The 22,974-nt window shown below is 41.0% G+C and overlaps 1 protein-coding gene across 6 annotated transcripts in view; it reads left to right on the top strand.

Moving 5' to 3' along the window:
- Positions 1–654: 654 nt before the first annotated feature.
- The window catches only part of meis2a (Meis homeobox 2a), a 201,334-nt gene continuing 179,014 nt past the window's right edge, over positions 655–22,974 (top strand). For 2 of the 6 annotated variants that reach the window (XM_037796588.1, XM_037796587.1), the window contains exon 1: positions 656–992. The gene's annotated coding sequence lies outside the window, so the exon portion shown is untranslated. Of the gene's footprint in view, positions 993–22,974 lie in introns of all 6 variants that reach the window. The other 4 variants (XM_037796591.1, XM_037796590.1, XM_037796592.1 and 1 more) reach the window with 4 other exon arrangements.

The following is a 22,974-nucleotide window of genomic DNA, read 5'->3' as shown; positions in this document are numbered from 1 at the left end:
CCTGGCATTGGTACACTTACAGGAATGCACCCATTATTGTTTACACCTGTGTTCCCATTGTTTTATATATATATATATATATATATATACATATATAAATCCCACTTTTTACAATATGGGACCTTTAAGCCACCCATATGACACTTCTTGTCTCACAATCAATTTTGTTTAGTAGATGAGGATAAAAAAAACAAAACAGTCTCACTCAATAAATAAATTGCACTCGCTGTGTGAAACAGCACCACTGTTCTTTTTCCCTAAAAGCATATGTTTAATTTCACAAAAGTGTATTAATTTCTTATGATATTAGTGGTTTTTATTAGAGGTGGTTGTTTCAGGTATGGTGGCCTGCCTCCACCTCCACTACTAAACATATGTATATATATATAAATATATACATATATATATATATATATGTATATATTTATAACAATATATATATACATATTTATATATAAATTACAATATATATAGCAATATATATATATACATATACATATATATAAATTAACAAAAAACAAAAAGGCTATTCCCAGACTGTCCACTAGGAGGCAGTGTGTTTTACCTAGGGCCCAACTTTGTAATGTCTTCATCTTCTGTCTCTCTTCATAACTGAGATAGCCCAAATATCAAATTTTTCACCGTGTCTTATAAGTGTGCCAAGTTTAACAACTTTTTGAGCATGTTAAGGCCCTCAAAAAGGCGAAAAGGAAAAAGAAGAAACACTACAATTTCAATAGGACCTTCTCTGGCCCTAATAATTAGAAGAAGAAGAAGAAGAAGAACACGTGGCCCAAATCAGACGCCAGGTAACCACGTGTCCAACACGTGTCCAGTATTTGTGAAAATACGGAAGCGTTATTAGCATTAAAGTGGCGTGCAAAACAGGAAGATAAAGACATTTTAAAGAAAGAAGTTTCCAGACCAAAGAAGTTGTGTTTTATTCCCTGAAGAAGAAGATGCCAGCTAGCAAGAGAGTTCTTCGACTAACTGTAAGTTTAATTGTCTTTACCTACTTTTGTGTTTATGTGTTGTCTGCCTTGATGGTATTCTGCTGTTTGAGTATGTAATATGTGTTCCTTGTGTATTTATGCATACACCACTACATCTCAGAGGGAAATATTGTACTTTTTACTCCACTAACCTACATAAAACTACTATAAAACTTTTCTGGGTTAACTGAAGTCAGGCTTTTCACAGTAAGCTCTGCTTTTCTGGACGTCCTTCATGTCTTTACACCAACAAGTGTCAACTGGTATTTACTTTAGCTAATAAGCAATGTGTCTAGACAGCACAGTGTTGTCTTGAATCTTGGTCAAACATGTGTAATTGCAGTTTGTTACAGGCATGATGAAACTGGGTTATCAGTTTAGGTGACAGTCACTGGTGTGTGATAAGTTGATCAACATGCACCTCAAGCAACTTGAGATATGAGATAATCATCATTATTGTTTATATTTAGGCATTGTGTAGAATTTGTAATAATCTGTTCATTGATATTTTTATACTTTACACTTTTTATTGATATTTTAATGTGATTATTAATGAAAAAATCCAGTGTAAATATTTAGTGAAAGCACCAATGGGCAACCCTACAATATTGTAATTAATTCACTTAATACAATTTCTAATAATCTGTTCATTGATATTTTTATTACATCTTATTTTATCAATTTTATCAATTATATATTATATCAATATCGTGATATGAGACAAGGTATCGTCTTAAATTTTGAATATCGTAATATGGCATAAGTGTTGACTTATCCTGGTTTTAAAGGCTGCATTACAGTAAATGTCATTTTCTGAATTTACAAGACTGTTTTAGTTATTTTTTGCCTTTACCCTATTAAGTCATTATATCCACATTTCTGATGATTATTAATGAAAAAATCTAGTGTAAATATTTAGTGAAAGCACCAATGGGCAACCCTACAATATTGTGATTAATACACTTAATACAATTTGTAATAATCTGTTCATTGATATTTTTATAATTTGCACTTTTTATTGATATTTCATATTTGTACGTTGTACTGCAACTGCTGCAATATCCCCTCGGGATAAATAGGCTAATGGTCTCTTATTTTATCTTATTAAATATCCTGACAATCGGAAAAGGCTCAGTTGACGATGCTCACTTTTCTTGATTTTTATTTTTAAATGTATGGCTTTTTCATGTGAGGATTTACAGATTTTCTCTATGTTGTAAATTTGAATAACAATTTTTTTTTTACTGAAGAAAGTTGAGTTTTCTATATTGACCTATTAAAGGGGCTAAATGTAACTTTTTACACACATAAATAGTTTTTTTATTGCAAATGAGGGAACAGATTGTAACCTAACCTAAAAAAATGAGACCTGCGACTTTCTGTGTTTCCTCTATCAGCCTCTAGACTGCTTTTTATGTGAAGGACTTGGGCCGGTGTCGTCATGCGCAGATGTGACGTCATGCGCGCTCGCGTGTGCCTACTCTCTTCAGCGCAGCTACAGGGATAGCTAATGATAGCTAACGGTTGGTTAGAAATGGAGTCCGCAAACAAACGACCAGCCTCCACCACAACTCAGACCCGAACACAAACTCCACGGAAGCACAAAAAAACAGTTATATCTTGTGAAGCCTGTCTTGCAAAACAGGAATGTGACTGACGTCGGGGGGGGAAAACTTGTGTTGTGTGAGTGTGTGTGTGTGTGTACGTGGAAAGTCAGTAGTGAAGCAAAAGAGAGCGAGAGTGTGTGTTGCCCCCCTATTTCAACCGATGCTTGCTCGCGTCTACGTAGTGCGAGCACAAGCGCGAGCAACAGGACGTTGACTGTTCTTGACTTAACTGCCACAGGTTTCACTGTTAGCAAGCAATTTCAGATTCTTCCATACAGTCCCTTTAATTGATAAAATAATCAGTAGATTAATTATACAGTGGCTGGAAGTGTCCAATTTTATGTTATATATATTTTTTAGATTTTAAATTAGATTCTATGCTAGATTTCTGTGTTAGATGTTTGGAGCCCCATTTTTATGTTTTATACAGATGAATCAGTTGAGTTGTGCAGCATTATGTAAAGAGCTCTCAACATACAGTGGCAATACACAGATACAAATAAGATGAAGAGGAAGGCGTGTTAGAGAGAGATGACCTTATCTGAGACAAACACATGTTTATTGATGGTGAGAAAAAACTTTATTTGAATTGTTTTATGGATACCAAACCCCCCACCCTAATACGTAAAGCACACGTCTGTCTCCTCAAGGCGTGTCACCAGTGCTTTGATCACGGTGATGCGTTCATCCTGTCACCATGAAGAGATGAGTGTCATTGTCATTTAACACACCACCTCGGAAAGCAACACGGCAGTGTGTATCCCAGATATTTATATGTTCAATCACTCAAACATATGCACACACAGGAACTAGGCTTCCACCATCAACTCTGTCAGTTCGTGGCATCTTGGCAAAACATGTGTCCATCGCATCAACATCTGGCATCAAAGTTATGCCAAACAAGTACTTGGTAAGAACATCCGAACTTCCTCTGTAGTCGTGCGTTTGTTCCAAGTATACTTTTTCAGCTTGATGAGTGAGTCTGAAATTCTTTTGAACTTGATAACCTTGGCGTTAAGGAGGGCGAGGAGCAACACGCCAGATGCAGAGTAACCTATCATTACCAGTCAGTGAAGATGCAGACAAAAATTTAAGCAGGTGGAGTATTTATAGAGGAGGTGCAGAAAAGACTTTTAAATGCTGCGAGTCCGCTTTGATGTTTGAGTCATCCCACATCAACATCATTCTGTTTTTGTCCTCAGGTTTCCTTTTGGTCTTTGCTTGAGATGGAGGTTACCGACTGAGGTTATAACTGCAGAACGCTGCTTCTGAGTATTTTGGTAGTATAAGAAAGCATTGCAACATCAGTGCAAAGCGAGGCACTAGAACATTTGCATGACATATATTATGAGATGCCGAATTGTAGCTGTTGTTTAATTATGCATACAAAAGCTGCATAAACTGTAAACTCATTTTTTATTGTAACAGCAGTAGTAAGAAAAAAATGAATATGCAATCATTTTTAACTCACAAAACCCAGCAGGCTGATATATCGGATGATACTAGCCCCGTCTGCAGAGCCTTTAAAATGAAGGACATTTGAGAAACTGCCTAATATTGTTGCGCTGGGTGGAATCACAAGAGGTGGTACTGTGGTACATGAGCCTGTACAGGTTTAGTTTAGTTTAGTTTATCACTTAACTTATTTTAAAAAAAACAACAACTGCATTTAGCATGCAACACTTTTAACATAGTATGATTGACGCAAAGCAAACATGATGATCAGTTTATACACACAACAATACACATTTTAATCACAAACAGGAGGGATTAAATTCAACATCTTCCAACTTCGGCAGTAAGAGTTGCTGTGATTTCAGTTAAATTATGGTGGAGGAATTGGTTGCCAAAGAAATATGTAAATATGCAACTTGGGTGGCAGTAGTTTGGCTTCATTGTTAAGGAAGCTTCTCTGTATGGACGTCGTCCATACAGAAGCTACTATTCCATTGGATGAGTATTTGTTTACTAAAAGATTTTGATTTTTATGAGGCCTAAAGTTTGTTTGTTTACCCCTGCGGCATCAAGACTCAAAAGTTGATCTGCGATTTAGTACTGAACAATTATTTTAGTTTAATTTTTTTCAAATGGGGCTGGCAAGGTTTTTGTAATATTTTCCTTCTTTGTTTAAAACCTTTGTTTGTCAAAATCACGATCTTCTACATCTATTCTCTCTATACGATATCCAGAGCATTAATATAGCATCAAAACAACTATTTGCAATGTAAAGATATAGAGCAGTAATGTCTACCTGAGCAGAGAATGAAGTTGCTCTCACTCAGTGTGTGCTGTAATCTGAGCTTCTCTGTGCTTTTTTGACATCGCCGGGCCGGCTGTGCGTGCCTTTTAGTGCATGTGAGCGTGCCCCACTGGTACTGACCCAACAGCCACTTTAATGTGGTGCTCCATGCCTGTTCACTTTTATTGTAATTTACTTGTGACTTGAATATCTAAGCTGGTCGATCTGTACTGCCCACAGAGATATATTATTTTATGGGACATTACATGGGTAAACACACCAAAGGTAACATAAGGGCAAAATAATCTGGACTTGCTGCTGTGTCTTGAAGATATTTCACCACTCATCATCTTCATTCATTAGTTGATGAAGGCCACAATAACCACAGTTGGTTCTGTGAAATGTTGTTGGATAACAAAAACAAACATGCTCAAGGAGCTTCTGTAGTTTCTGAACTTTTGTAGTACCAGAACCTGTTGGTTCCTCTAACTTTTGGATGTACTTGTGAACATAGTACCTTCATAGCAGTGATGCAAATTGTCCACTAGAGGACGCCATCGATACTGGATTTAATTGCTCTGTTGCTTATTTTCTCAAGATGACAGTTGTAGTAGCTCAGCACAGTTTTACAGAATATTCAGATCTTATATTGTTCTGTGATTAAAACACGTTGTTTGTTGATATAGAGCTGATATATTTTACTTATTGGGTGATCAATTAAGAAAGGTAGAGGAAGCAATAACCTAGATTGCATTAAATTATAACTGTGTATGATCTATGAATTAAAAATGAGGTTTTATAGAAGTGTAAAACACTCACAGCGCTTGTTATTTTATGATGTTTTGATGTGGAAGAAAATATTGATCAAATAGGTGGAAACTTCTTTAACCACACCGATACAGATGATGATAATGTTTAAGAAAATATGTGACATTGTCATGCGTAGTGGAGGGAGGTGAATTCTATCAATCTAAAAAGAGACTTAAGGGAAAATATGAAGGAAACAATGGGGCAGGAGTAATTTAGGAGGTCAGTCAATGTCAAAACCTTGGAACAACTCAAACACTTGCTCTAGAGAGAGCTTTTAGAGTTTTTACGTTACCTGAAGGCCACCGTAGTTCTCCGACCCGCTTGTGAAACTGCGGTAACGTGAGCCACAGAGTGCAAAACCCTGGTACCGCCAGCCGCCATCGGATTTCCGTTGCTCGTATTATGGTAAGGATGGTCTCTGAGCGAGGCTAATGATGTTACTATGGTTTTGCACTCGGCGGCTCACATTACCGCAGTCTTGGAAAGGGAGGAGTGAGATACTCAGTTGGTTGCAATCTGCAACCACACCACTAGATGTCGCCAAATCCCACACACTGTACCTTTAAGCATGTATTTTCCTAAAGGGGAACACAATGCAATATTAGTTGATTATCCTGTGTGTAAGATTACGTTTATTAGACTGTAGCAAGAGATTGATGCCAACTGTCATTTCTATGTTCATGTTACCAGTTTTATCATTCATTATTTTATTTCCCTGGTGAAAATAAGCTAGGTGATTTCCAAGTTGCCAATTTTGATATTCTGTAGTTGAGTTCCCAAACACAGACACTATGTAGGCCACGCTCCTATAAACCTTATATTAAAGCATCATACATTCTCACTACTGTAAGTGTGCCACAGCGTCTACACAGGGACAAAACCCCGAGCTCCCAAAGAGCAGAGCTCTGTGTGACTCAGGCGACGGCTGATCCTCTCGCTCTCTGAACTCGGGTGCTTCACCTTCAACTAAGAGGAAGGAAAGAGGAAAGGAGGGAGGATAGAACGGGGGGGGAAACGTGCCACATTAAAAGAGGAAGTTCATCCTCTGATAAACACATAGCTACACATCCCACTGGACCCACTGTCTGAGATGGCAGTCGGTGCTAAATGTGAGCTTGTCTGCGCTGCACCACTACAAGGGGAGAAGCCACATGGAATTCATGTTTTGTCCCTAGGTTGTTCGTTTGAGAGCTTTAGAGGATTTTAGTGTGCCTCTCTGTACCTCACAGTTTCCATTCAAGGGGCTCTCCAGACGCAGTGCAGCTCTTCACAGAAGACATGCATAATCACGGCGGAGGGGAGGGGATGAAACAAAGACGAGATGTGTAAAGCATCATATACATATGGCACTTTATATTGTACCCCTTTCAGGTATTCTTATGGGTGTTTTGGTTTTAGGTTTGATTTTTTGCGTTGTTACACACAAAGGAAACAGCCGCAGCTCAGTACTTCAAAGGGGCCCCGGCAATCCCACATAGACAGACCACATTTCAGTGGAGCATGCTGTGCTGTGCTGCACCGTGCTACAGACAGACAAGAGCTGTTATGAAGAAGAGGAGACCATGGCTTCTCATTAAAAAACACTACTGTTTCCTCCATAGATTACACTGCTACGGTGGAAACTACACAGGGAAGACACCCCTTGCCACATCTGCAGCTGAAAGATGCACCGCTACATGATTGAAACTGTCAAATAAAGCATACAGTTGGAGAAAGTCTCAAAACAAGTGTTCACAAAAAAATGACAAAACATTTTTAATGGAAATGATTGACAGGTTGTTTACAGAGAAATCTCACTTTTGTTGATGTTATGAAATGTCTAGCCTTTTTGTGAGGGCTGCTTACTTTCAGCTCGTCGTTGCGGCGTACACCTGGTCAAGGCCTCGTGGCAGATCCTAATGGTTAAAAGGCTAGAAAAGTCAAGGCTTGTATACACTAAGTACAGCATATGCTCATAGCTGGCACCCCAATGACAAATGTGTAGCAAGGGAGATGTGTTTGAGAACCCAATGGGATTCTTTCTGTACACCTAAATTTGACAAAGACATTTCAAACACATGTATTTGGCTACTGTATTACTGAAGGTAGGGATGTCACCATACCAGAAATTCAGTAGTCGATACCAATACCAGTGAAATTCCACGATTCCCCATACAAATTCGACACCATGGTAAAAAGATAAATCCCATCTACTTCAACATACACTTCCTTATTAACATTTGCATACTGGTTTTTGTTAATAAGAAGTTAAACAGATCATAATTTCCTCTCTTTTAACTATTTTGTATTGCTGTGAAAACATCTAGAAAAACAACTGGATTTATTCAAGTTTCTCGCCAAAAACTACATTTTGCAAGATTACATTTGAACACATCATGATAACGTAAAATATTTACCTACACCCAATATATATTTTTTCTGAATAGTGCCTGAATGCATCATAATGTAAATCAATGGCACCTCTCGTTAACGTAGCTCCGTGCAGGACTGTACTGTTTACTGGCTGCTAACAGCTAGTGTTAACTTGCTCTCGTCCTGCTGATTTCAATACAGATTTGTTGTTCACAATGTAGCATTTTCAGGGAATAAATAGGGTGTGTCCCCTGAACGCGTCAATAGTGAGTTTACTGCGTCCTAACCACATTTTCTATTGTCCCCGGGATGACGGGATGTCGTTAGTCTTCAACCCTGACGATACCTACGGAACCTGCGGTACTGTAGAAAAATGATTACCGTCACGTTTTCAGAATTTTAGCATCGACCTGGTACCCAAGTCTCGGTTCTCGTGACATCCCTAACTGAAGGTCTTAGCAATTCTAGATGACATCTGACCTTAAAGTCAGCAGGCTCTGTGCTCCATTTGGGTACACCTTACTTCTTGCATTAAGGCCCATACTTCTACTTTAGACCAGTAGTTGTTGCATGTTTTGTCACATAAATTTCAAACAGGGAATAAGTTATTGATGTAGATACAGTATTTAAGCAGCAAAAAGGAGTGAGAGTGTGAGGGGTCTTGCATATGTGTAAGCTCTTTCAGTCACATTTTATTTGGCATACTTTAAACACTTTTGAAACCTTTAGAGGTATATTTGTTGATTGAAGATACTGAAATTATAGACAAACCTGGTAAATGAATGTGGCTGAGATTCTTGGTGCATCACTTGAGGAGGAAAATCAGCCCGAGGATGGCCAGAGTATATATTGTACCTCCAACAAGGTGTTCTTTGGAAAGTGCGGAGACATTTATTAGTGAAGCCAGGGGTGGTGCACTTTCATTTCCTGGTTTTTAAGTCTCCGGGTCCTCTCATGGGTCAAAATGAGACTTTATTTAAAGTTTTATTTGGCAGCTTTTGAGGACAGTGCAAACAGTAAATGGGACTGAAACCCACATTTTTCCATGTATTCCTTCTTATTTGGAATTGTGCGTTGCTGTGGTTATAGTTTAAAGGTGTAATTGGTAGTTTCAGAATTTTTTTTTGTTTGTTGTCATTTTTCACTGTTGGTGAGGATCAGACCTTGTCATCTGATGGGGCTTAAAACATGTGGAGAAGATGACTGTCTTGCATTCATTCCTTGTTGAAAGGCGCAGATATCACTCAGTCCTAATCCCTTTGGTCATAATGCAGGTTCTCTGTATGTGAGCAGGTTACCAATCGCCAGTTTTCCCTTCCACTCAGATAAATGAGCGAGTAAAGGTTGTCTCCTGCGACTCAGAGGCTGAGTTGCGTGCATAAATAAAATACTGTACCATACCGTGACATTATCTAGGGCAGCTCTACTCTCCAGCCAATGTCCTCTTACAGTTAATGTGGCGCCTGCGACTCGCTGTCACACGGTGACCTGAATTGAAGGACTGCGTGTGACAATGAGGTTGGCACACACACAGGATTAAACTCACTGTTGCAATTAAGGCAGATCACACTTGTAAACGCATTCGAGCACCTCAGAGCCCACTTGCACGATACTATAACTGGTGTGTGTCGCTGGCCTTTTCTATAGAAGACATCAGAAGTGCACGGTTTGTTTATTATATTTTTTCCACGCTTGATTCAAGTGCAGTTTCTCTGATAATCTGTAAGCAGTGCAATTTGGTACACAGTCAAAGAATCACAGAAGTGGAACAAGTGTAAACATGGTAATTGCCCCCACCATACTGTAGCTGCATTACCCAGAGTATCCACTGGATGGCAGTGTCTGGCTGTGCTACCCGCTGTCAGCCTCAGCTCTCTCATTAGTGAGGTCTAGCAGGCCCCCTCCGACATGTCTCATAAATGTCAACACCAATACAGCGGGGGACAGTGGGCCTGGATGTAACAAACACAGACGCCATGAAAGTCCACTCTGTCTGTCAAATCAATCACCGAGGCAAGCCACAAGCTGCATGTTCACACCTCGCATGGAAACTACCTGCAAGTTGGCATTTGGTTAGTTTTAAAGACACAAAGAATAAAATCCCTGTGGGGTTGTTATAGGAATTATTTTGATCTCGAATCTAAGATGAAATGTGTAGCATAAAGTGTACAGACTTTAGCATTGGTCTTCCTATATGTACGTATATATGCCTGTCGTGTGTCTCTTGAAGTTATTGTCACCTTGCTGTGGTCAGTAAAGTCCCCTTCACTATACCCTCTATCCCCTTTCCTCGTCCCCTCTTCATTCTCCTTTTCCATTCTCTCCTCTTTCCCATTATCAAGCCATGTGCTGCCTGCACTCTTTTCCATTCTCTTCCAATCGGGGCCACAGGAGCAGGTGGATTGGAGATAACTTGCGCTGTGCTTTGTTTTCGCCCTGACACTGTCATTAATCATTGCCCAAGCCACACTTCAACATATAATAATAAGGACTGGCTGCTGTGTGGGGGCTGCCGCCCAATTGCCTTTCATTGAGCGGATGCCAAATTGGAGGTGAACGGCCATAGCCAGACACTACTCCCCTGTCCCCAGACTGTCTCATCATTTAGGTATTTATCCATCTCAGCCTTGTCTGTGGAGCTTCTCCCTGCCCTCCCAAGAGGCCCAAGATTGTTAGGGGGAGGATCAGATTTGTTGCTCGGGCTTTTTGGCTTTGATTCTGTGCCTATAAGTTAGGGATTAGAAGCAAATTTCCCACAGGGCAGTGCTGGATTTGCTGGTGTTTAACTGTTTAACCTGTCTTAGTCTTGTGTGGCAAAGGGGCTGTGGGTGCAGGTGGTGGGAGGGAGAGGAAGCAGGGTTTGGGAGAGAGACTGGTCAACAGGCCCACAGAGACCCAGGTGGACTAAGCCAGAGCCAGGCCAGCATTGATAAGAGAGGCTTCCTTCCATCTCATCTCCAGTGGAGTTGTTAGAGTACTAAAGTGTGTGTGTGTGTGTGAGGCAGCGACGGAAAATGCATAAGAGGTTGTGTGTGTGTGTTTGTGAGTGGCTTCCCCTGGGTACCTCCGACTAATAAATCAGAATCATGTTGGTCCTCCTTTGGTTACAACCCTCATGTCTTGCCTATAATACACACAACACGTGAGAATGGGTAACTTTAGTGTATTTTGCAAATGGGCCAGTGAGTTATCAATTATATGAATGAATCTCCATGTAAAAAAGCATGCACACACATATTTATTATTTTTGATTTGGAGATGTTGATTGATAAACTGTCTTCTCAGAAAACGGTGAAAAATGTCAATCAGTGTTTCCCAAAGTCCAACATGACGTCCACAAATGTCTTGTTTTGTCCACAACTCAAAGATATTCAGTTTACTGTCATAGAGGAGTAAAGAAACCAGAAAATATTCACATTTAAGAAGAAATAATCTGAGAATTTTTACATTTTTTCTCAAATAATTGCTCAGATTGGTGATTAATTTAATAGTTTAGAGCTAATCAATTAAGCGTTACAGCTGTAATGCATGCTATATAACATTTAATGTAAAATGTTAAGCTCAGGCTATATATAAAACAAGAAAGCAAGTGGTTGAAGATACTCAAAATCATACTTTTTTTTGCCTCTAAACTGATCGAAAGAATGGCAGTAAATAAATACAGCAGTTAAAAGGTTCATGTTCTCAAGCGTCTTCTGGATGGAGGCAGGTTAGTGCTTGGTCTGGGTCTGGGTTTAGGGTTTTTGGCTGTAGCCACCATTTGTGGGCTGTACTCCGGAACGGACACGGGTGCAGACCAGCAGGAGGATCCCCGTCCTGTCAAACATAATCCAGGCGGATTACGGTGATCTGAGGGGAACTTTGGTGCCTTGAGCGTGAAGGTGTGCTCCTTGGGCCCTGCCATCTTTACTTCTACAAACAAGGACTAAATCCTAAGGTGTGCACATCTGGATGGCAGTTGAGAGCGAGCGGTCCGCGCTTTGATCTCAGCCATCACCATCGCTGCTCGCCTCCTTCGCACAGTTGCGGAGGTGTATTAGCAAGTGATGTTAGACAGGCGAATGTCAACAGAGACTGGGAGATCGGCTGGACATTGTTGCTGCGCCCATTAGCTCTGATCTTAATGGGGTTGTGTGTTTGCGATCGAGCTCAGACCTGCAGAAAGGTGAACTCACATTAAGGCCACAAACATAACTCAATCCGTAAAGACGGCGTTAATACGTCTTTCACGCCATCACTCCAGCAGTTTGACATATATCAGCGCACTGTTCTCTCCTTGCAAATGTTCTCATTTTGCACTTTGAATCTCTGTCTATACATATCTTGTGAACTTCTATATCATTCTGACATGTAGACAGTAAAGAGCTCCATGTCTCCTTTGGTGCTGCAGAAATATACTGCAAAACCGTATTGATCTTTAATTAAAGAAGCTCTTAACCTTGGCTGGGCAGAGGACCCCCAGGCCAGTGAGTTAATTAATGTACTAATAGTCATAATATTTGTGCTGTGCACGGGAGGTACATAAAAGATTATCTATTGTATGAGCAGTTTATCAGCCCAATGATGCTAGAGCCCCGTGCTGTGCGTATATCAATATTATGGGCAAAAATCTGCAATACAGACAGAAGACGAGGGAGAGTCGGTCTTTTAATATCTCCCTCGGTTCATCAGCAGTTTAGCAAGGCCCCGTTTTACCTCCTGGGATTCTCCTCTGATCGTAACCAGGCGGCATCGATGGGCCTTTACAGGCACTAATGCTTCGCTACCTTGACAACACACCGCGGCTATAAGCCCTCTAAAAGATCCACCTCTTCCTCCAGATGAGTCAGGGGTCCCACTCCGCCGTTTACCCCACGCTCCCAAGGAGGGCGTCTCATCCCTGGATCAAAACCTCATACTACTGACCTTTCAGTTGCTCCCAACCAGCCACCAGTATAAACAGGTCCCACTGAGAGAGAGGGTGTGAGGGAGAAAGAGAGAGAAAGAGAGAGAGGGGGAGAATGTGTGCGTGGGGGCCCAGACGCACTGTGATATCACCCTTTATAGCTTTATTGATTTCCTCTCAGGATGCAACTATTAACATTGAGCTGCTACGGTGGCTGCTGCTGCTGCTGTGTTGTTCTCTGCAGGTAAGAACACTGGCTCACACCCCCGGCCTTGTGGATTGTATATAGAGGGGGGTTGGGGGTGTTGGGGGGGGGGGGGGTGAGCACTGGGGAGGCACATGCTTTTATAATTAAGGTCAGCTGGGATGCATTACAGCATTTGGAGGTGTTAAAACGGGCCCTCCTCAGAGAGCATGTTGGCATTGCCCATTCTCGTAAATTAGCCACGCTCCCCGCTGATGTTCGGAGCAGGAGATGGAGGGCTGGAGGGAGGGAAAAAAGGGGGGGAATTAGGTAGATGACTGGATGTAGACATGAGGCTGGATTTGATTGTATTGTATTTTTATTTGATGTCTCCCCCCCCCCCAAAAATCATTGATTTTATGTGTGCGTAAAAAGGAACCATAAGGAACATGTTGCAATTAAAAACAAGTGAAATCCAGTGAGGTTTGTTTACTGTATGCAACCTTTAAATTTCAATTAATTATACATATGGTGCTTTATTGTGCTTTGTGGTTTACTCAGAAAAATACTGAACCAATACTACTATTATAAGATTTGTATATATTATCATATATTTAAAGCTAAAGTAGCCCACATGTTCAAACTTTGGAAAAATATATTGTTTGTAAAGTCATTAAAATTAGACCGCAGTGATTTTGTCTATTGGACAAATGCAACCAGACAAACAAGATTAACGTATATTAAGTAACTGTTAAATGTTCTTCCTTAAACAGCTTTATATTTAACTCTAGCATGATCTTCTAAAATATTCTTCTTTAAATATGAATTAACTCCCTATAATAATTCAGGTGTTCATGTTAGCACCACGAATTTGAACAAAGTGATACGCCCCTGCACGTTAAACCCTGCAAAAACCTCCCAGAAAAAGTTAATTAACAGGCAGGAAAAAAAGTTAAATAATGGGCAGGTAAGTCAACAGATGCTCTCACAGGATGAGCAGAGGTGTGTGTACGAGTTCCTTTTGGACCAACACTGGCTCCAATGAGGCGGGCAAAACAAAGCCGGGCCCTTCAGATTCACAATGGGGACACTGTCAGCAAGGACAGGGGAGGGGAGAGGGAACAAACAGAACACAAGAGTTTCACAAACAACCTGTCATAAGGCATTCAGCAGGACAGGTCTGACTGGGACACCCAGTTCACACCCTGCACCGGGGGTGAGGCAGGGGTCACCTCTGTGATGCATAGTGGGAGAAGTATGACGAGCAGAAGGAGTGGGAGAGATAGAGACGAGGAAGACACATCAGGGCTCCGTTACATGGCATCTTCATATTGCTGACTTCTGACATTTAAAGTATATTGTCTGAGGTTGGGTTTATGTAAGATTTTATTATTTCGTAGTTAGAAAATATGACACCTTTACCTGAAAGACACAACGCAGGGACTAATGGCTTTATTAATCGTTAATAAATATATGAGTAAGGCTTTTTAAATGAATAGTAAGACATTAAATCTATTGGAAAAAACTATTGAATTAGTGAGTATCCTATGCAAACACAATTCACTTTTCATGTATTAAGCTCTTTAATTCATCAGTAAAGAATCCCCTAGGACTGCAACTAATGATTATTTCCATTATCGATTAATCATTTGGTCTATAAAATGACAAAGTATGGAAAAAAACATCACAAGCCAGTGTTAACATTTTCAAATGTCATGTTTTGTTCAACGTACAGTCAAAAATATTACTATTCGATTATTTTTAAAGAGCTTGTTGCAACCTCTCTATAAGGTAGCCTGCAGTACGGGCTGCAACTAACAATTATTTACATTGTCGATTATTTTCTCGATCAATCGATTAGTTGTTTGGTCTATAAAATGTCAGAAAATGGTGAAAAATGTCGATCGGTGTTTCCCAAAGCCCGAGATGACATCTTCAAATTTCTTGTTTTGTCCACAAGTCAAAGATATTCAGTCTACTGTCATAGGGGAGTAAAGAAACCAGAAAATATTCGCATATAAGACGCTGGAATCAGAGAATTTTGACTTTTTTTTTCTTAAAAAAACACTCAAACTGATTAATCGATTATCAAAATATTTGGCGATTAATTTAATAGTTGACAACTAATCCATTAATCGTTGCAGCTCTAACCTGCAGCAATGCTTATAGATAGTTTGACTCGATAGATAAGGAAAAACTAGTGGACTAATGCTAAATCTCCCTTTAATTGACAGCCATTATTGTCATTGCTCATTTTGTGGTATTGATTTCTGTTTTTAGTTGATAATTCTGGCCTACTTTAACAGCTCGTAGATGCCCAGTCATCACCCTGACCCTCCTGAGACTAAGCTGAGTGCCACAACCCTGACAGAAACCGAGTAATCAGAGCCTGTGCCACTGACCGTTGTTTATGTGGGCTAACCAGGACTGACCCAGTGCTGCTTCTTTTCCTTCTGACATCTCTTTGTGGACGATAAAGGAAAACATAAAAAAAAACCCCAATATATTCACCTTTTTGAAATAAATATTAATCTCACATTCATTATTTTGAAAGAATACATATTTAAATTTTCTTCTGAAATGTTTGATTTGAATTGATCAACATTTCCCTCTGTTAAGGAAGTATTTAACGGGTAAATCCACTCTGAATCACACAGGGCACAGTGCCAAGTTCACGTCCTCTGACGGTTACCATAATTACAATCTTCCCACTAGTACATACCATTCATCTTGTAATTCAGATTAAGACTTTGGTATTTTTTTGATAGCCGTGATGTCGCCGAATGGGGTTTGGCTTAAACTTTTGAACCAACGGAGAACAATGCAGCAGCAGCAGCATGATTCAGCAATGTTTGCTTCTTCATATTTCCTGTTAAACTCATGTTTCATAAAGAACACAGATAGCTTGGTGTTGATCTTCCTTAGTTGATTCTAAAATTGAGACTTTGCTGAGGAATCATCAAGTGTTAATAGATATTAAGAGAGTAATGAGTATGCGAGTGATTAGAGAGTATAATGAGGAACTAAGAGTAGACTTTCTCATTATTTTCCCAGCTCATTGCATTCCTCGTTGCATCCTTACCTCGCCAGGTTCACTGAGCTGTACTTGCACTGCATTTCCCGATCCAGCATATAAAACCAGAACGCGACCCTCGGCTTTAGCGAAATAGAATGAAATCTGTTGTACGCCGCTGAACTGTCACACAAAAAATATAGTAATGGGGCCTCAACCTGCCACCGCTGTTCACAGGTGTTTTTTTACAACAGTATTTATTTGACCATTATGTTAAATTGTCCCCATAAAGCCGCACTTGGCAGCACCATCCTCTGAATCTCTTTGTGAGCCACTTAAGTATACCACTGGGGGTTAGTGTGTTCCATGGACCCAATATGGTCGCTTTAAACTGAATAAATAAAGCCACTTTAGTGAGGCTGTGCCCCCTTTTTGGGGAAAGCAGTGTGAAGGAAACGGCTCTCAAATTTTGTGGGATCTCATGCATGTTGTAAGTGTTGCTATAAAGTTGTGAAGTGTACCTCTAGGACATGTTTAATGTCGTATTTAGCCGTCTCCTTGCATTCTAATAAGTGGATAATATTGATTACATCTCTAAGGTCAGGTTTTGTATCTTGAAGTTATTTGTAGCCACTCTTTGAAATGGACTTCTGGCATGCTTTGTTAGATAGGCATAGGGGAGCATAGGGGAGTCAGTATCACATTATATATGTACATATCTCCATAAATTCATGTGATAAGTTGCAGATCTGGACTTCAGACTTTCTCTCCTTTTGTGGTGCTTGTTGTGATCTAGAGGACTGTTGACCACAGGCAGGCAGCCATAAAATGAGGGGGCCTGACTCTGTTGAGACCACCTCTATTCATGGCCCCCGGAGCCACTGGATGCTAAGTGGCAGCCGGAAAATCACAGCTGTGGGATCAAGCACGCCACATTAGGAGAGAGAGTCTGGCCCCCAAACGAGGGTACAGTACTGCACAAATAGAATACCGGGGGCAAGTTGATCTTCTCACTGATGCTGAGTCTGTATGCTCCTGCTGAGGCACCGGCACAGCTTCCACAGGTTAAAACCAGAGGGCTTTGGAGATACTTAAAGCAGTGGATTGTGATTCCCATGTAGAAAACGGCGGCGATTTCTTGAAGTTTTTGCACCTAAATGTTGCAATATTAGGTTGGTATTCTGACAGGTATTTGGATGCCATTGTTGGACAGGTTATGTCTAGGGCTGTCCCGAAATACCATTTTGTGGCTGCTGTGTCTGTGCTAAGCATCTCCTCTCCATCCCTCTGTGTGTGTGCGAGTGTTGACTAAGCTTACCACGGTAGTCGGTATTACTGGTGTTCCACGGTGGTCGGGCATACACCGATCACTTGCCCACCGCCCTCACCGTCGTTTTGCGCGTCAGTGGCATGTTATCAATACATAGTCGGACGACGGACGCTACAATCTGAAAGCGAAAGTGTCTTCTCTGTACAGAGTAGCAGGAGTCAGATTTCACACACACGGGATGACAGAGAGTTGACAGACAAGTCGGTGGCGGAGGATTTGGTGTCAAAGCGAAAAAAGCAAAAGTGCCTATTTGGCAATACTTCTGGATTTAAACCCAATGCTATAAGGGAAACATAACGTTAATGAAGCAATTGCCGGAGCGGTCACAGCGGGTGTGCACGGCGCAGCGGCTCCAGGTGGAAACCTGTGGCCCTGCAGCGAAAGCTCAACCGGAGAGTCCAGACACACAGCCGTCCAATGGTAAAGATGAAAGTTAGCGCTCTATATATATTGATCGTCAACTTTTCTTGTAAAATGTCCGGTTTAATCGGTAACACCGGTGTTACCCTTGTGTTGACGTACCTCGAAGTCTTGTTTGCGGGCCCTTTCCACTTAAACGGCGGCGTTTTGAGGCTGTTGTATCCGCATTATATGCACCGCCAATTGTAAGTCTGTGCGTAATGCAGCCTGCGGAGGCTTCCTCTTGGCCCTTCTGGTCCGAGCCTCGCATGGGTTTCGTTCCGACAAAAGCAACGGCGACGAGAGCTTTTGGCTCGTCTCCATGACGTGACTCGGGAAGGACTTAGCCAGACATTTTTCCGTTCTTGGCTGAGATTGGCGGCATAGCGCTGCAACATGTGTCTTTTGGTTTAATTAAAGGCATTCATTTTGAAAGATTCTGTTATTCTAGAGTATTGTTGTTTATAAAGTTATTTGTTATTGAATAAGAATAAGAATTGAATAAGTTTTATGCATGTTTGTAATCCCGAAGGGGTTAAAAAACAACATAAACGAATATCTAAATACCAAAATTGAAAATCAATTACCTACCCAACAAATGAATAACCAAATAATGGAATATTCGGGTCCAGACAATTATTTGAACGTAGAAAGTAAAGAAAGGAATGGAATATTGTTAAATTAACTTACTTTAAATCCATATAGTTTATAGCAAAGCCATGCAAAATAAGTTTCTCAAGTCTTACTTTCCTGCGTGAGACACTTGGTCCTTCATTATGCCCTTTGGAGAGAGCCTCGCCATGCGTTTTCGCTGAATTTCAGAGACAGGGCATTTTTCTACAGCAATTTACACTCCTACAATTATAGCGTTCTGGTGCAGATATGGTGTCGGCCCCTCCTCCTTGACCTCTGCCCTTTGCGAAGCAGGCGAAAGTGTGTTTCCTGATTAACGGCTGGCTGAGGTACACGGCTCCAGCTCCGGCACCTTGTCCTCCCAAACTGAGGTGACAGTCTCCTAGGCTCTTTATGGAAATTAACTGCAAAACACAGCCAATTAGACCTGCGTTATTTAGAACGACTCAGCTTTTCACCCTGAATAAAAGCAGGCCCAGATAAGACCTGTACACTCAGACACTGCAGCAAATTAATGTGAAGTTGGTGGCCTGCCAGTGAGACAGTCCATCTAAAATGGGGACATTAAAAGCATGAAGGCAAGTTTTGTATAAGCTTTAAATTATTGTTGGTAATGATTAAAGAGTGGGGTTAGTGAATAATTTTAGAGACTATTAATTGAACACATTACAAGTTGGAAATGGTGATGTCAGATGTTTTATCTGAGCAAATTAGCAAAAGATTCTGATGAAACGCCGTACAATGATTTCTAGCTTTTGTTTACAGCGTAGTTCCTGCAAAATTTTCCCAGGTTCTGCGGCTTTTTATTCCAAATGTGTAACTGGGAATTAGGCATCAGTATAACGTCTTTTCACTCCACCGGCTAAAGATAGGGCTCTTAGCCTGATACGCTGTCTTAATTTTCCCTTTCTCAGGCCGCTGCAGAGAGCGACGGCATTAGAGTGAGGAGGAGGGTCCGTACTCTATGTGCAAGAATACACTGTGGAAGTTGCAAAGGGCAGAGTCTCTAGGAAATCTACTCTTTCTTTGAAAAAATGTCACGGGAGAGATAGGAGATTGGCACCACAAAGAGCCCAAAATAGCACGGGCTGCTACGCATTGTCAGACGAGATTTGGGCTGAGACATTGACTTTTGTTCTGCAAAGTACTGGCCCCTGAAAGGGAGATGGGAGGTGTAAAAATTGTGATTTCTCCTCTTCCCCTTGGTTATGTGCAATACATTACCCTCCCGATAATGCATGCTGCTGGGACTGAGGTTTGTAACGTCACAATTATTCCTTGTCTGCAACAAAAGAGGTGTGCTTAGGATTGGGATAGAGTTGGGGAAATGAGTAAATATGGACACTAGTTCTTCCATTTTTATGTGAGTAAGGAATCAGAAGCAGTTATTTATCAAAGGCATAGGGTTTGGTCTAGAAGATTAGGACAGATCCCTAACCCTTCTGCTTTCCCATAACTCCAGTGCATTCAACATTTCTTCCCTTTTTGCCTTCCCCATGGTAACAAAGGCCTCATATATTTTGGCAGGTTTGCCCCTTGGCCACATAATAGGATTATGAATAATTTCTACAAATTTACAAAAACAAATCACATGGCACGGCTTAAGAGTTTGCTAATAATTTCTCCATAGCTGATAGATCAAAGCGAGGCGCAGGGACTGCAGAGCCAGGCAGTAGATTGACCCTGGTCAGGCATTTTTAATGAAAGGGTTAATCTCCTCAGAGGTGACTATTCAGGAGCAGGCAGTGTGACCAAATGAAGAATTCAGGTCTGGGATAAGAAGGAGAATAGTGGTCTTGAGGGTGCTGTTGGGTGACAGCGAAGAAGCCCCCGAGGTAAAACTGTGTGATGCTGTATTTGAGCCTTTTCTGACCAGACCTCCTCCCCGATCCAGCGCTAAAAGAAAGAGAAAGGTGGGAAAAAAAGTCAGGCTGTTTGAAGAACCTATGGCATTTATAGGCCCAAGGCTATTTCATGGATGACCACAAACAAACCGGCTCTATTGGCTCTGAAAGCCCATGAAAAGAAATGCACAAAAACACACACAGGCATGATGGCGGCTTCATACTCATACATAGAGAGCAATGGGGACACGTGCACACACACACACACACACACATACACTTTCCCATTAGGACAGCTGCTGTTCCTCTCAAAAAGTACCTAAATGTACTTAGAGACCTGGCTGTTTGGGATAAACTTTGTTGTCAAGCACCTCTTGTGCTACTGTAAGCACACATGCCCTCTTGTGAGTAATTAGACTTGAATACCTTCCAAAAAGGAGAGCGGGAGAGGGAAAAAAAAAGATGCTTTTATAAATGTATAAGCCTTGGCTGGTTAAGGAGGTTTAGAAATCTCATCATGACAGTGGCAAAATGGGCCTCTTAGTAATTAGGAACAAATGAAATTGCTTATCACTTATCGAGTTACTGTGCCAGCCATTTGGCTGTGTTCAGAGGGATTAATCAGACGGCTATTGACATTACATTGTTCCACAATTATCATTCATACGTTTTATGGTAATTGGGGCATTTTTTCACTGAGGAATTAAGGTGCCTACGTAATTCCAGACAAAATGAACATACGCAAATACAAACATTAATCAAATCCCTGAAATAACGCGGCAGCATTTCAGCCGCTGATAATCACGCAACAAAAGTACTGAAATGAAACGTTAAAAATGAGGACATCAGTCTTCTCTTTGAGAGAAAACCGAAATGCCATTTTAATAATTCATTTATATGAATGATAGTTATTCATACGGAGTTAAAATTGTGCATAAATTAATCCGTGATTAAAGGAATAACAAGGTTTATACAGCATCGTAAATGTTTTGTAAATTGGAAGTATGACGTGTGAAACTGATTTATTACAACATTTACTCTAGGTGTTGCTATAAAAGTTACGGTTAATTTAAGATTTCATAAGCCCGCTTGCTGTGTTGCATTAAGCCCTCTTATTAGGATAACAACAAACCACAACGTGACATCAACCTAATAAAAGCAATAGGAAACACTTTGTTCTGAATGCAATCAAGACTTGGACATGTAACTCTTCCCCTGTGCTCTTTTTCCAATACCTTCCCAACAGCTACATGTGAAAATTACATGCCATTGTCCTAATGGCCTGGGGCCGGGGGTTGATAAAGGAAGACTTTGCCTAATGCTTCCATAAACGTGTTAGGCAAAGTCCAGCAGGATGTAATTGCATCTAATATATTTACAGAGGATTGATTTTCCCTCCCACGACACACCCACACACCAGGCAGCAACAAGCTGCGGTCAGTTCACCCGGGTCACTGTGGATGAGTTCGGTGTCCACTCTGTCCTCTTTACACCAAGCAACAAGGCCGAGCCACAGAGACCGCGGAAAGTATTGGAGTGCAGCTTAATGAGGTAATTAGTCAAAGGCCATGACGATCCTCGGAGGCTAATACCTGCGACCTCTTGATCCTGGATTCCTGACACACGTCTCTGGAGACTGTACAGGAAAAGACCGCTGCAGAATCCAAACACCGTCGCCTCGGCCAGACACTCCAGCCAATTTTTACCAAGAATGTGTGATATTACACTTCAAGAAAGGCGACTTCAAGCTGAGCAACCCCCCGTTACTCTTCTTTTTTTTTTTGTTTAATTACTCCCACAGAGCAGTAATGGGCCTGCCCCCTTTCCTTCCCTGAAGAAAAATAAACCTGAGCGAACTTAAACTACTTCACCTGTTTACTTAGAGAAAGAAGTTCTGGAGAATTGACAAAGGCAGTGAAAAAGCACAAGAAAGGAAAAAGGATGGAGAACACAAAGCAGGTTGATATTTTTTCCCCTCTCCCATCCCTTTCTTTTCTTTTTATCAGGTTACGTGACTGGAGGCTTCATTAATCACCACCTCGACAGCCTCTGCCAGGGGGAACTAACTGCATTTGGCCCAATTAGGCGCTGTAGAGACAATAGGAACAGCACAAGTTGTGCCTCTATGCCAGGAGCCAAGCGTTGCCTCCCTGTCATTACATACAGAAAGGGAAAAATTAACCCCTACCAGCTTCCCTGCTTTCCTCCATTGATCCGAGGCTTTTGTGGTGTCCCTGGAGCGTGGCAGACAATTACAGATATTATTACATCTGCATTGATTTTTTTTAAAGAGAGCAGAGTGTCTCCAAGCAATTAAAAAAAATTACAGTTCGGAAGTGGGCCAATTAAAATGCCCCCGGCCCTGGAGGGTGGCAGCGGTGTTGGTGGGAATGGAGGGACAGGCTTGACTGTCAGAATGTTACAGTGTTTTACAGACAATAATGTGCAAATTGCATCGCACAAAACCTGGTCAAAGAAAAACACTTTATTTTTACGACAAGAAAATAATGAGTGATGTTTTGAAACATTGTGAAGTCTGAAACATGGATAACAAATACTCGTCAGGTACACACACAAGTCCACAGAAGTCTCATTAGTCTGCGCTGTCCATCAACAGTATCATTAGCCCAAAAAATAGCTGTTGAAAGTTGACTACTCCATCTGTATATTTTGGTCCAAGTTTAGC

The sequence above is a fragment of the Sebastes umbrosus genome, chromosome 16 (assembly GCF_015220745.1).
Source record: "Sebastes umbrosus isolate fSebUmb1 chromosome 16, fSebUmb1.pri, whole genome shotgun sequence".
Taxonomy (NCBI): Eukaryota; Metazoa; Chordata; class Actinopteri; order Perciformes; family Sebastidae; genus Sebastes; species Sebastes umbrosus.
This window is presented reverse-complemented; position numbering and strand designations above follow the sequence as displayed.